At 46.4% G+C, this 13,470-nt stretch overlaps 1 protein-coding gene across 5 annotated transcripts in view; it reads right to left on the bottom strand.

The window, feature by feature from the left end:
- The window catches only part of LRRC14B (leucine rich repeat containing 14B), a 404,837-nt gene that overhangs the window by 288,449 nt on the left and 102,918 nt on the right, over nucleotides 1-13,470 (bottom strand). For 2 of the 5 annotated variants that reach the window (XR_012231157.1, XR_012231165.1), the window contains one exon: nucleotides 4,707-11,815. The exons of the other annotated variants lie outside the window; for them this stretch is intronic. The gene's annotated coding sequence lies outside the window, so the exon portion shown is untranslated. Of the gene's footprint in view, nucleotides 1-4,706; nucleotides 11,816-13,470 lie in introns of those variants that run through there. 5 annotated transcript variants of the gene reach the window in all.

The raw sequence follows: 13,470 nt of genomic DNA, 5'->3' as shown, positions 1-13,470 counted from the left end.
ACCAAACCATACTTAACCCTAACCCAAACCCTAACTAACCTTAACCCTAACCCTAACCCTGACCCTAACCCTTAACCAAACCATACTTAACCCTAACCCTGACCCTAACCCTTAACCAAACCATACTTAACCCTAACTCAAACCCTAACTAACCTTAACCCTAACCCTAACTAACCTTAACCCTAACCCTAACCCTGACCCTAACCCTAACCCTGACCCTAACCCTTAACCAAACCATACTTAACCCTAACCCTGACCCTAACCCTGACCCTAACCCTTAACCAAACCATACTTAACCCTAACCCTGACCCTAACCCTGACCCTAACCCTGACCCTAACCCTGACCCTAACCCTTAACCAAACCATACTTAACCCTAACCCTGACCCTAACCCTGACCCTAACCCTTAACCAAACCATACTTAACCCTAACCCTGACCCTAACCCTAACCCTTAACCAAACCATACTTAACCCTAACCCTAACCCTGACCCTAACCCTTAACCAAACCATACTTAACCCTAACCCTGACCCTAACCCTGACCCTAACCCTGACCCTAACCAAACCATACTTAACCCTAACCCTGACCCTAACCCTGACCCTAACCCTTAACCAAACCATACTTAACCCTAACCCTGACCCTAACCCTGACCCTAACCCTAAACCCCCTTAACTAACCCTAACTTTACCCAAACCCCTAAATTCCATTGTCTAAACTAATGGTAAAAAAAAAACCGCATGTGCAAAAAAACGCATACATAAGCATGCCAATGCGCACATATGCTCACCATAGACTTATAATGGGTGTCTTGCTGTAAAAAAACGCATTGCGCGCGCATGCGTTTTTTTGAGGCAAATCGGACGCACAAAAAATGCAACAAGTTGCATTTTGTGCGCCCGAGCTCATACCGCAAAAAAACGCATGCGCGGTAAAACGCATGTGTATGCGCACATAAGCGCATCCCATGCAAAGTATAGGAAAAAAAAACGCATGCGCTATTTAGCGCTAAATTACCGCGAAAAAAAACACAAATGTGAAACCAGCCTTACAGACAAGGATCCCCAGACGAAGGCGGGCAAATATAGCCCTCCGCAAACCAAAAGGAGGCCATACAAAATTAACCCTGAGAGGACAGGGAAGGAACCCTGTCCACAACCATGACATGGCCAAGACGGGCATGGTACACGGAGCTGGTGAACATGCTCATGGACGTTCCCTGGAGGCTTTCAGACCGTCCAAATCTTCTCTCACAAGGCCCCCTCTGCCACCAGAGATCACAGTCTCTGAGTTTAACGGCTTGGTCATTGAGGTTGGTACATATGTTGAGTTTTTGGTTGCTTCTCCTACTGCTTTAACACTAACTGAGGTACTTGGTGCCTGTCAGTGGGTGTATACTACTGAGGAGCTATTTTCCTTTTTTTGCATAGTGTCAGCCTCCTAGCGACAGCAGCATACACCCCCATGGTTACATGTGTCCCCCAATGAAGGCTCCAAGAAAGAGATTTTACAGTGAGTACCAAAACTCCCTCTATTATGATTATGAAGTCCTAATATTTGAAATCCCCAAGAAATTATGCTCTTTCTCCTTGGGTGAACCCCTTTAATGTGAAAGTGAGATAAGACCTATCCAGACTACACAGTGATTGCAAAATTATCTCTTATGGCCAAAAGTTGAGGAACATTGATAATCATCTTTTTTTCCCATCCTTATAAATGGATCCTATCCAGATGTACCATTCTAGATAACCTTAATTAGGCAATACTAGATATATTTGTAGTACACATAAAGGTGAGCTTGGGGCTCATGGTTGATCACAGAGAGCACCGTCCTGGTTCATTAAAAGCCTAAAGAAGTCTTAAGAAATTGAAATTAGGAGAATGAAATCTTCATGTCTGGTATTTATTTCTCTTATCATTTGTGTCTTTTACCATTGTGCCATGTCCAGGATACATCTGCTGCTGGTTAGGCTCAGGGTGGCCGAGGCGGTGCTGAAGATCCCACCACAGGTCCTACAGCAATATCAAGGCAGGAAGAATCAAATTTTGGCTGGCCGATTAGCAGGACCCTTGTTTCATGTAATGAATGCTGGGATACAATGTAAAATGGGTTTTCTGGGACTTGAACATTATCATCCAACCTTTTGAATAAGTTATCAAAATCAGATCGGTGGGGGCCTGACTCCCAACACCACTACTGATCAGCTCATTAAAGGTTCACTTGTATGGGGGAGAGAATGCAGTACCATTTAATGACAACTGTGTGGAGTCTGGTGCTCCTCAGCACCTTCAATTATCTGATCAATGTGGTACCAGGAGCAGGACCCACAATAATTTGATATTGAGAACCTATTCTAAGGATAGGGTATCATTATTTACGTTCTTGAAAAAACCTTAGCGATTACCATATTTTTCGGACTATAAGATGCGCTTTTTTCCTCCAAAAATGGGGGGTTCGTCTCACAGTCCAGATGTATGCTGGCTCATAGCTCTGGATGTGAATGTGGAGGTGGGGGAGCTGCAAGGCGGAGTAGTGGGTCACAAGAGGCAGGAGTCGGCGGCTGTGGCTAACTCCTGTGCCCACTGCTAAAGAGAAATGAATATTCACTGCTTTCCACGCCCATAGAGGACACACAGTTAGCTGCAGCAGCCAGTTTTCTGCAGCTGCCGGCTATTCGCGTGTGCCTGCTACTTAAGGCAATGAATATTCAATGCTCTCCACTCCCATAAGGGTGGAGTGCAGTGAATATTCAATCTCTTTAGTAGCGGGGACATGTGCACACCCGGCAGCTGCAGAAAGCCGGCGGCTAACAGCATGTTCGCTATTAAAGAGCAATGAATACTCAATGCCCTCCATGCACATAGTCCCGGCGTGGGGAGCAGTGAGCATTCTGGCAGCTGTCTTCAGCTTGTAAGCAGCGCATGACGTCCTTACCATGCGCTGCTTACAAGCATAAATCAGCTGCTGGCATCGGACAATGGCTGCGAAGGAGAGTAGGGGGGCAATGCCTACCCGGATAGGGATGAGAGAGCCATGCCTAACAGGCTATGGATGAGGTGGACATGCCTACCAGGTTAGGAATGAGGCCATGCATAACAGGATAGGGATGAGGGGGCCATACATACCAGAGTAGGGATGAGGGAGGGGCATGCATACCAGGGTGGGGATGAGGAGGCCATGCATACCAGGATATGAATGAGGGGGCCATGCCTACCAGGGTAGGGATGAGGGGGCCACGTATACCAGGATGGGTATGAGGAGGCCATGCATACCAGGATAGGAATGAGGGGGCCATGCATACCAGGATAGGAATGAGGGGGCCATGCATACAGTCATATGTAAAAGTTTGGGCACCCCTATTAATGTTAACCTTTTTTCTTTATAACAATTTTGGTTTTTGCAACAGCTATTTCAGTTTCATATATCTAATAACTGATGGACTCAGTTATATTTCTGGATTCAAATGAGGTTTATTGTACTAACAGAAAATGTGCAATCTGCATTTAAACAAAATTTGACCGGTGCTCCTCAAATCAACTCTCAAATGATCTGAAAACAAAGATTATTCAACATAGCTTTTCAGGGGAAGGATACAAAAAGTTGTCTCAGAGATTTAACCTGTCAGTTTCCACTGTGAGGAACATAATAAGGAAATGGAAGAACACAGGTACAGTTCTTGTTAAGCCCAGAAGTGGCAGGCCAAGAAAAATATCAGAAAGGCAGAGAAGAATGGTGAGAACAGTCAAGGACAATCCAAAGACCACCTCCAAAGACCTGCAGCATCATCTTGCTGCAGATGGTGTCACTGTGCATCGGTCAACAATACAGAGCACTTTGCACAAGGAGAAGCTGTATGGGAGAGTGATGCGAAAGAAGCCGTTTCTGCAAGCACGCCACAAACAGAGTCGCCTGAGGTATGCAAAAGCACATTTGGACAAGCCAGTTACATTTTGGAAGAAGGTCCTGTGGACTGATGAAACAAAGATTGAGTTGTTTGGTCATACAAAAAGGCGTTATGCATGCGCTGTATTGTTGACCGATGCACAGTGACACCATCTGCAGCAAGATGATGCTGCAGGTCTTTGGAGGTGGTCTGTGGATTGTCCTTGACTGTTCTCACCATTCTTGTTCTATGCCTTTCTGATATTTTTCTTGGCCTGCCACTTCTGGGCTTAACAAGAACTGTACCTGTGTTCTTCCATTTCCTAACTATGCTCCTCACAGTGGAAACTGACAGGTGAAATCTCTGAGACAACTTTTTGTATCCTTCCCCTGAAAAGCTATGTTGAATCTTTGTTTTCAGATCATTTGAGAGTTGATTTGAGGAGCCCATGATGCCACTCTTTATAGGAGAATCAAATAGGAGAACTACTTGCAAGTGGCCACTTTAAATACCTTTTCTCATGATTTGATATACCTGGCTATGAAGTTCAAAGCTCAATGAGGTTACAAAACCAATTTAGTGCTTCAGGAAGTCAGTAAAAAGTAGTTAGGAGTGTTCAAATCAAGAAAATGATAAGGGTGCCCATACTTTTGCACCGGTCAAATTTTGTTTAAATTCAGATTGCACATTTTCTGTTAGTACAATAAACCTCATTTGAATCCAGAAATATAACTGAGTCCATCAGTTATTAGATATATGAAACTGAAATAGCTGTTGCAAAAACCAAAATTGTTATAAAGAAAAAAGGTTAACATTAATAGGGGTGCCCAAACTTTTACATATGACTGTACCAAGGTAGGAATGAGGGGGCCATGCATACCAGGATGGGGATGATGGGGCCATGCCTACCAGAATAGGGATGTGGTGGCTATGCATACCAGGATAGAGATGAGGATGCCATGCATAGCAGGATGGGGATGAGAGGATCATTTATATCATGATAGGGGATATTAGTACAGAATTGACCACATTTTAGCCAATTTTTTTTAAATAATTTCCTGCTCTAAAACCTACGTCTTATGGTCAGATGTGTCTTATAGGCCGAAGAATACGGTAACTAAAGGAGATCGCGTTTTTACCAGACCTAAGGATGGTGTCAGGCTCATTTGTGAGACAGAAGTGTTCATTGACTTCTCCACTGTTTGACACTTTTGTTGGAAAGATGGACAGGCATATAAAAAGGAGTTTGTAGTCTAATTTCACATGTTGACTCTAGTTACTAGGGAGGATAGTCCATCTCTGGTTCTGTGCCATAGGATTTTCATTTGCTAGAATAGCTTTCCCTTGCCAGCCTCTCATATATTGATGTCAGCCATCATGCTGCAGACCACCTCTAAGCTCCCTAACTTTTGACTTTATTCCTCTAAATCGTCTATTTTTTCTCTTTTTTTCTTGTTCTACGAGAAGTCTTCTCTCTGCAGTGAAGCTTAAAGAAACGCTATTGATATGTATCTTTATGGACTCTTCTTCTGGTGTTATGTAAGCGTTCTGTATACTAACTGTCATGTCCGCCATGTGTGTCATGTCTGTTTTGCCTCAAGAACCCCTGGAGCGGTGTGCACACGCATCTAGTGTCTGCTGTCCTGCATGTTCCCTAGAGCAGTGTGCACACTCACCTCATGTCTGTTGAGCTGCAGGATGTCTGCGTTTCTGCTCTGCCTTCTGTGATTATCTCTTCATGTCTGAAACCCTGATCATGTGACCTTTCCTAGGATCCTGCACTGTCTGGTTCTGCAATCGTCTCTGCATGTCTGAAACCCTGATCATGTGACCTTTGCTAGGCTTCTGCACTGTCCGGTTCTGCAATTGTCTCCATGTATGAAACCCTGATCATGTGACCTTTCCTAGGATCCTGCACTGTCTGGTCCTGCAATCGTCTCTGCAGGTCTGAAGCCCTGATCATGTGACCGCGCTCTGAGATCCTGGAGGATCTGAACTGAAAGTTCTTCCTTGGTCCAGACCCGGAAGTGGAGGTGCTAATGCCCTATATCAGACCGCCCCTTCCTATGCTCAGGGTCTGAGTATTGTGTTGCTTCTCTGCATGGCTGCTTGGTCTGTGGGGTTGCTCCCTCTATTCTGTGCCCTTGCACTCTGTTCTGTCGTGCGTCTCTGCACACGTTCCGTGCTCATATTCCGTCTCTAGTCTTGTGCTTTGTCTCGTGTTGTCCTCCGTGCTGTTTGTCCTCGCTATGTCTTCTTGTTATGCTCTGTCCCTGGCATGTCTCTTTACACGTGCAGGCCTCCGTTCTGTACCCTGTCCCTGGCGTGTCTCCCTACACGTGCAGGCCTCCGTTCTGTACCCTGTTCCTGGCGTGTCTCCCTACACGTGCAGGCCTCCGCTCTGTACCCTGTCTAGTCCCAAGGCTCTTCCTTGGCCCGGCTCTGGGCTTCGGCCTACGCTCCGCTGCTAGACTCTGTCCCTGACGTGTCCGTCTACACTTGCAGGCCTCCGTTTTGTGCCCTCTCCCTGGCGTGTCTCCTGCACGTGCAGGCCACCGTTCTGTGCTCTGTCGCTGGCGTGCCCCTCGGTACGCGCAGGTCTCGCCGAGTACCTGTCTCTGGCATGTTCTTTGCATGCGCAGGGTCCTGTCCTCTACTCTATGCCTTGTCTCTGATACTTCGTGCGCTCTTGCACTTTACGTACTAGGCTTTGCCGTGCTGCCAGCACGCGTCTCTGTCCTGTATCTTTGCCTACCCCTGCCTTGTGGCTCCGCGCACGTGCCTGGTTGCCTGTGCCTGCCTGGTGTGCCTCAGCCGTGCCGCCTCTAGCCGTGCTTGCCTGTGTGCCTCAGCCGTGCCCACCGTCCAGTGCTATAGTGGTTACCGGCTGCGTGGCTGCAGCGGTGCCGCCTCTAGTCGTGCCCGCCTGCTTATGCCATCGTCGGTACCACCTGCCGGTGCCCCCAGCCGTGGTCTCCGTGCTCCCTTGCACGCATGCTGGTTCTCGCACTGTGCCTTTTCGTGCTACTCTTTCACAAAGTCTTTTGCACTCTTTGCTCTGCTCTGAACCCTGTCTTGCCTGCCGGATTCCGTAACCTGCCGACCGCTGCCAGAGTTCCGGACCTAGATGACTGTAGCCTGATGTCCGGAGCTGATGTCCGTAGCCTGATTCCTGGACCCTGTCGGTCAATGCCAGCACCCCGGATTCCGATGTCATTGTACCTGTCCTTGGCGTGCCCTCGCACGCGCAGGCCACCGTCCCTGTGTCTCTCCCTGGCGTGCCCTCGCACGCGCAGGCCTCCTTCCCTGTACCTGGCATGCCCCTCGGCATGAGCAGGCTTCCGTTCTGTGAATCTGATTCTGGCGTGTCTCCTAGCACGCACCCTGTTTTGTCTCCTAGTTTGTCTGCCGGATTCCTGAAGCAAGCTGACTACTGCCGGAGGTCTGGAGCCAGATGTCTACACCCTGATGACTGGACCCTGTCAGTCCTTGCCAGCCTTCCGGTGTCCGATGCCTCGCACCCTGCCTTGGACTTTGGCGTGCTCTTGCACGCACCCTGTTATATGGATTCTGTGTGTTCACATTGTTGCACCTGTTATACCCTGAAGAGTTCCTCATGCCTTGGACATCGGCGTGCCCTTGCACGCATCTTGCTTTGTGTTCTTTGTGTGTTCACCTTTGCACCCGTTGTACCCTGAAGTGTTCCTGAATGAAGTTTACTTGAACTAATGCCTTGTCTCGTCTTGCTTCCTGAGCCGGCCGTCTGGTCCAGCAGCCGTGGTGGCTCACCCCCTTGATCTTGCCCCTGACACTCCCTGTATAGGGGGTGGTTCCTCACTAGGTCAGCTCGCGCTAGGTGGGTGGGTTCCACGGCCCAAGAGGGTCCACTCATTCTAAGAAAAACGACTTAGCGTAAGCTGACGCTCGTCACACTAACGCTGTGTATCTCTTACCTTTTAGACCCTGATTGTGGCCTGGATTAAGTGCAGCCTTCACGTTAGTGTTTCTCGAGAACTGTGGGACTAATTATTGGCGGTTATGTCATCACTGACTTACTAAGAGGAGCTAGTAACCGAATGGGCCCACACCATGGAAACATTAACCAATGTACTGACCAAGCACGTCTACCATCTGAACCTGAACGAGCTACTGATGGACATGCCATGCCAGCAAAAGCAGAAGAAGCACAAGGGCAAAAGTTAAATAATAGAAAAAAGCTCCAAAGTAGCTTACAATGATTAACATACATTACTGAAGTGCAAATAGTATCCTTCTCCGTAACCAAGTGAGAGTTGCAAACTACCTCTTATCCACAGAATAGGTGATACATTTCTCATCTCTGGGGATCCAGCCACAACCTACAGGATTCCCAAAAACAATGCATAAGATAGTGGTGGGATCATTATCCCATTGAAACAGGGCACTCTAGAGAGCTCAAGTGATGGTTCCCCCTGCGATCAGCAAGCTATTCCCTACCCTCACCCATTTGCTGTGTCCATCCATGTGCTGTTTAAATGAGTCTACTTTAAACCAGACCTTGCTCCGTGGTTTCTTTGGGTTAAGCTGGGTTCATGCAAACATATTTCACAGTCCACTTAGGGACTGCAACCCCCAGTTTGGTGGTGGTCCTACCAACCAGGACTAGTAGTCTCATACATATATCTAGGGCTGCAAGTTCAGTTTGACAGATCGTCGGTCCATTGAGTCATTGCGATTTGTCTTTGGACCATGAGCTAAACTTGTGTGACACCTTGCATTATGTTGCATTCCCATTTGATCTGTCCTATCATAGATGCCACCAGTACCCAATGGACCTCATTGACTTATAATAGATCCATTGGGCACCAATGTTGTTTTGGCTGTAAAATCTAACTAAGTTTTGCAACCTTGAATACAGCTTCCATGTTTTTTGTAAGTGATGACTAGTCAATAAACATGCTGATAGTACATGGTGCCATGCAGTGCGGTTATCCTCCTCTTGTCTTTTCCTATATGTAGTAGGTCATGAATTTCAGAAAGGTGTAGTGGACAAGTCGTTCTCACAAGGATGGAGCAGAGAGCAGCCTGGCCAAGCTCCAATGCGCCAGCGCCACAACTACTGGCTCCCCTGGCACTGAGAAAGCCAGAAGTATCATGCGGCCAAAAACTATAGGTATGTGATTATTAAAACATTGGTCATGATTCCATTGCTCACATCAGTCCATGACCTTGAAGGTTGCAGGTTTCACTGCGTTACAATACATGAAGAGTGTGGATAGAAATTATATCAGCAGAAGGTGTCGGCCACAATCGTTCAGTGTAGATCCCATCCTCATGGTGCACAATCTGCCAGGGCTGTGGAGTCGGAGTCGTGGAGTCGGAGTTAGTTTTGGTTGGAGTCGGAGTCGGTAGAAATGTACCGACTCCAGCTTTAAAAAAAATGTATTAATATTTCATAATTGAACTTTCATATGAATTTTATAAATGTTACTCAAATATATATGTTCTATCAAACTATGAACAACAGTGATAAGCAGTTCTGCTGGAGATAGAGACATTTCTTACTTCCTGTGTGTCACTGTTCTCCACTGCCCTTATCTAATCTTATACTTTGTTAACCTCATGCTGCCCCAACCCCCCTACTTACAATGTATGAAACTGAAAGTGAAAATGTGTTGCAAATTCTTAGTAGTAAAGCTCCTCCTCTAGACTAGATCATACTAGGTGTGCGTCTTCCAAGCATCTCACAGCTGCCTGCTACTCAGAAGAGGAAGACTGTAAGAAGTATTATCCTTTCAACAAACTTTGCATCAGTTAACTGTGAGTACATGAGGAATAATAACAGTATTACTGACCACTATATCAGTTGTACGACCTGGCAATAATTTTGTACAATTGTTTTTAGGAAAAACAATTGTCATTTGGATTGTGAATGCAGAATTAAAAACCTGAGAATGTCAAAGAAGCATCACATTAAATCAGCTGTATTTGAACATTTCACCATCACTCAAGATAGAAAACATTATGTCTGTCAGTGTATGACAAATGATCCAGACAAAAACAAATGCTGTGAAGCCAAGATGAGTGCATATTCAGGCAAAGATAAAAATGCTCCTACCAGAGCTTCTAATCTAAAGAGACATTTACAGCGCTTTCATCCAGAAGTACTGAAAGCAGTGGATGAGAAAGACTGCATCCAAACCAATGAACCAGTGCCCAGCTCTTCCAGCCAAACAAAGGAGCAGAGAACTTTGCAGCCATCAGTTGCAAGATATTTTGTCAGTGACAAAGTTACTGTGACAATGACAGTAGATACATTTAAAAAACAGATCATAGAGCTTGTTGTAAAGGATAGTGTGCCTATTTCATTATTTTCACGACCAGCTTTTATGTGTCTGAATGGGGAAATGGCCCGCAAGCTTGGTGTTTCTCTGGAGAGAGAGAGTATTAGAAAATTAGTAATCGAAGAAGCTTTTAAACAAAAGGAAGAACTTAAAAAAACTCTCAAGGGACGCTTTCTGTTTCTTAAAATGGAAGCCTGCACACGTCACAGAGTGAACTATTTTGCCATCAATGTCCGATTTGTTTGTGACAAAAATGAAATAGTTACCAAGACATTAGCAGTAAAAGACACCAAAGCTCATCACACCAGTGAGTTTCTCCAGGTCTTGGTGGAAAAGGTTCTGCAAGACTATGAACTTAAAAAAGAGCAAGTTCTTTCTGTCGTAACTGACAATGCTTCAAATATGATAAGTACTATTAAGCTAATGAATGAGAGTAATGATGGTGACCAGCAGCTAGAAGAACATTCTGGGTCCACAGACACACAGCCAGTACATTTCAGCAGAATTTTTCATGTGCACTAAAAGAAATTGAGAAATTTGACCGTTCATCAAAAATAACAGTGCAACAAGCGATTTCTCTGTATCCTGACATTGTCAGAGATGTTGCCCGAGTGGTTACTGCTTTGCCACCAACACAAGTTAGTGTAGAGAGGTTGTTCTCTGCTCACAAAATAATTAGATCAGATTTGAGGGCATCCATGAAGGAGGATCTGACAGAGGCAATACTTTTTAAGAGGACAAATTTATAGATTTCTTCTTATTAACTGCATAAAAGTGTTTATTGCATATTTACTTACAGTTTAGAAAAGTTTATAAAAGTTATTTGCTATATTCTAATTGTATTCTAATAAATGTAGTTTTTGCTCTAAGTGGTCTGATTACTTATATGATGGTGAGAAACTGAATAAGCACGATGTTTAATATTTTACAACAGTAAATTTGTTGTTATGAATTGGCCATTTATGAAGGAGTCGGAGCCGGAGTCGGAGCCTGATAAAATCCAGGAGTCGGAGTCGCAACTGTGGCTTACCGACTCCACAGCCCTGCAATCTGCATCAGTCATTTTCTTCAGCTGCCTGTCATTTCCTCATTTCCATGTTTACAAAATGTGGTTCTAACCTTTTAAAGTTTTTTTCCATTTTGCATGAACAAAAGCCTATATACTATGAAAGAAATAAGACATAACTTTTTAATAAACTTTCTTAATTTTTTTTTTTTATATTTTTCAAAATCCTTGTTTGCTGCCAGAGAATTGAAAATTCCTTTCTCTATCGCTTCACTGGGGGACACAGGAGACCATGGGTGTGTGCTGCTGTCACTAGGAAGTTCCCCCTTTCCCTAGCCCACTCCTCTGCAAGCGGTGCCATGAGGAATACTGTCGTCACTCCCCAGTGACTCCTCCCACCACATCCAGTGTCCACACTATCTTCTGCACCGTCTGGGATCATGACGGTGTGGGAAGGAGGACATTGATCCCAGTGAGCCCTCACCTGGGTACTCTTGATGCCGTCCTCATGTATGTGAAGGAGTTGGGGCCCTTGGTTGGAGCAGGTACTTCTTCCTTCCACAGTCCCTATTCAAGGCAGCTGGGGATCCCAAGATCATAGGGCGGCTGCAATAGAAGAAACAAGGAAAGCCCTTAAATGCAGGTCTCCCCTTATCAGGCCCCCGGCGGGTTTTCTGATGTGCCGGAGTCTATGCTTAAAAATTTAGTCCTCGACTTCCCGGGGCCTCAACACTGCTGGACATGCCCCCCTTGTGTTCGCTATCTAATCAGCACACCGGGGCTTCCGCGCATGCTTTCCCTCCTATGGGAGCACTTGTTTCTCTTTTACAGCACTGGCTTTCAGCACTCCTCTTCTGGCCCCGCTCCTCTCCTCCCTCACTTTGCTCCCGGCTTCGGTGGTCTTGCAGCTTCAGCAGCAGCTCTACAGAGACGTTGCTTCACAGTGCCTGCACAGATGGGGAATTTTCCTCCAGGACCAGGTAGACTCTGTCCAGGCTTTTTTTCCTAGGCTTAGCCCTCCTCAGCAGTTTACCCTCAGCCCCAGGCTACTCCATATGCACACACTCAGATTCTTGCTCTTGCCTCTCCCCCACTATCAGTCATTACACCTGTGACCTCTGCAAAATGATGTGGCTCACAGGACAAGCCTTGGCTTTCTGCCAAGATTTCAGGCCCACCATGCAGGCCTCAGGACCCCTCGCCTCCCAGGATAAGAGCAAATACCCTCCCCCATGGTGGTTTGTTGCAATATCACAATCGGTAGCTGACCTAACCAAGGTATCCCAGTCCCTGGGACATGTCCTATCGCATGTGCCAAACGTTTCAACTGCCACCAGTGCTCCTATCGTTCATCGGGACGAATCGCATGCACCCATCCGCCCCCTCGCTCAGCATGGCAGATCGGCAATAAGGTCAAAGAAGCGGTCACATTCCAGCTCCTTGTCTGGTTAATCCTCTTCTTCTACTTCATCCAGGAAGGCCTCAGTATCCCAATTCTTCTCTCCTGAGGTGGCCCCAGGGTCCGACCCAAGTTTTGAGTCAGACTGTTCTTAACACGGATCAATCCTACAAACTTCAGGACATGGTCAACAGTTTCCTAACTGCAGTCAATCAGACCCTCAATGTCAAGAAGGGCGAGTATCCTCCCCAGGATGACTCAGCCTCATTCAAAAAGGCAAAACGCCCTCCCCAGGTGTTTTCCAATAACAATGAGTTTTGCCAAACAGTGGGAGGTAGTGTGGGAGTGGGAAACACTAAATGTGTGGTCAGAAAGCTATGAGGCAATCCAGGACAGGGCAAGGTCTTTGATGCCAAGGGAAAAAAGAATCTGTAGCAGTAGGCAGTGGTCGACTGCGTCAAAGGCAGAGGACAGGTCGAGAAGGAGGAGGATGAACTGTCTGATAGCTTTGGCTGTAAGTCATTGGTAATTTTGGTCAGGGCAGTTTCAGTGGAGTGGTGGGGGCGGAAGCCAGATTGGAGGATGTCGAGGAGGGTGTTAGATGAGAGTTGGGAGGAAAGTTGAGCACGGGCGTGCTGCTCAAGGAGTTTGGAAGCAAATGGGAGCAGTGATATGGGGCGATAGCTGGGCATAGCAGTTGGGTCAAGGTTTGTTTTTGAGGATGGGTGTGATGGTGGCATGTTTGAAGGCAGAGGGGAAGGTACCAGAAGATAGCGATAGGTTGAAGAGATGGGTTAGGGCTGGGATGAGCATGTTAGGTTGGGGAGCACGTGGGAAGGGATGGGGTCAAGTGCACAGGTAG

The sequence above is a fragment of the Dendrobates tinctorius genome, unplaced genomic scaffold, assembly GCF_039654945.1.
Source record: "Dendrobates tinctorius isolate UK_male_01 unplaced genomic scaffold, ASM3965494v1 ptg000006l, whole genome shotgun sequence".
NCBI classification, from domain to species: Eukaryota; Metazoa; Chordata; class Amphibia; order Anura; family Dendrobatidae; genus Dendrobates; species Dendrobates tinctorius.
This window is presented reverse-complemented; position numbering and strand designations above follow the sequence as displayed.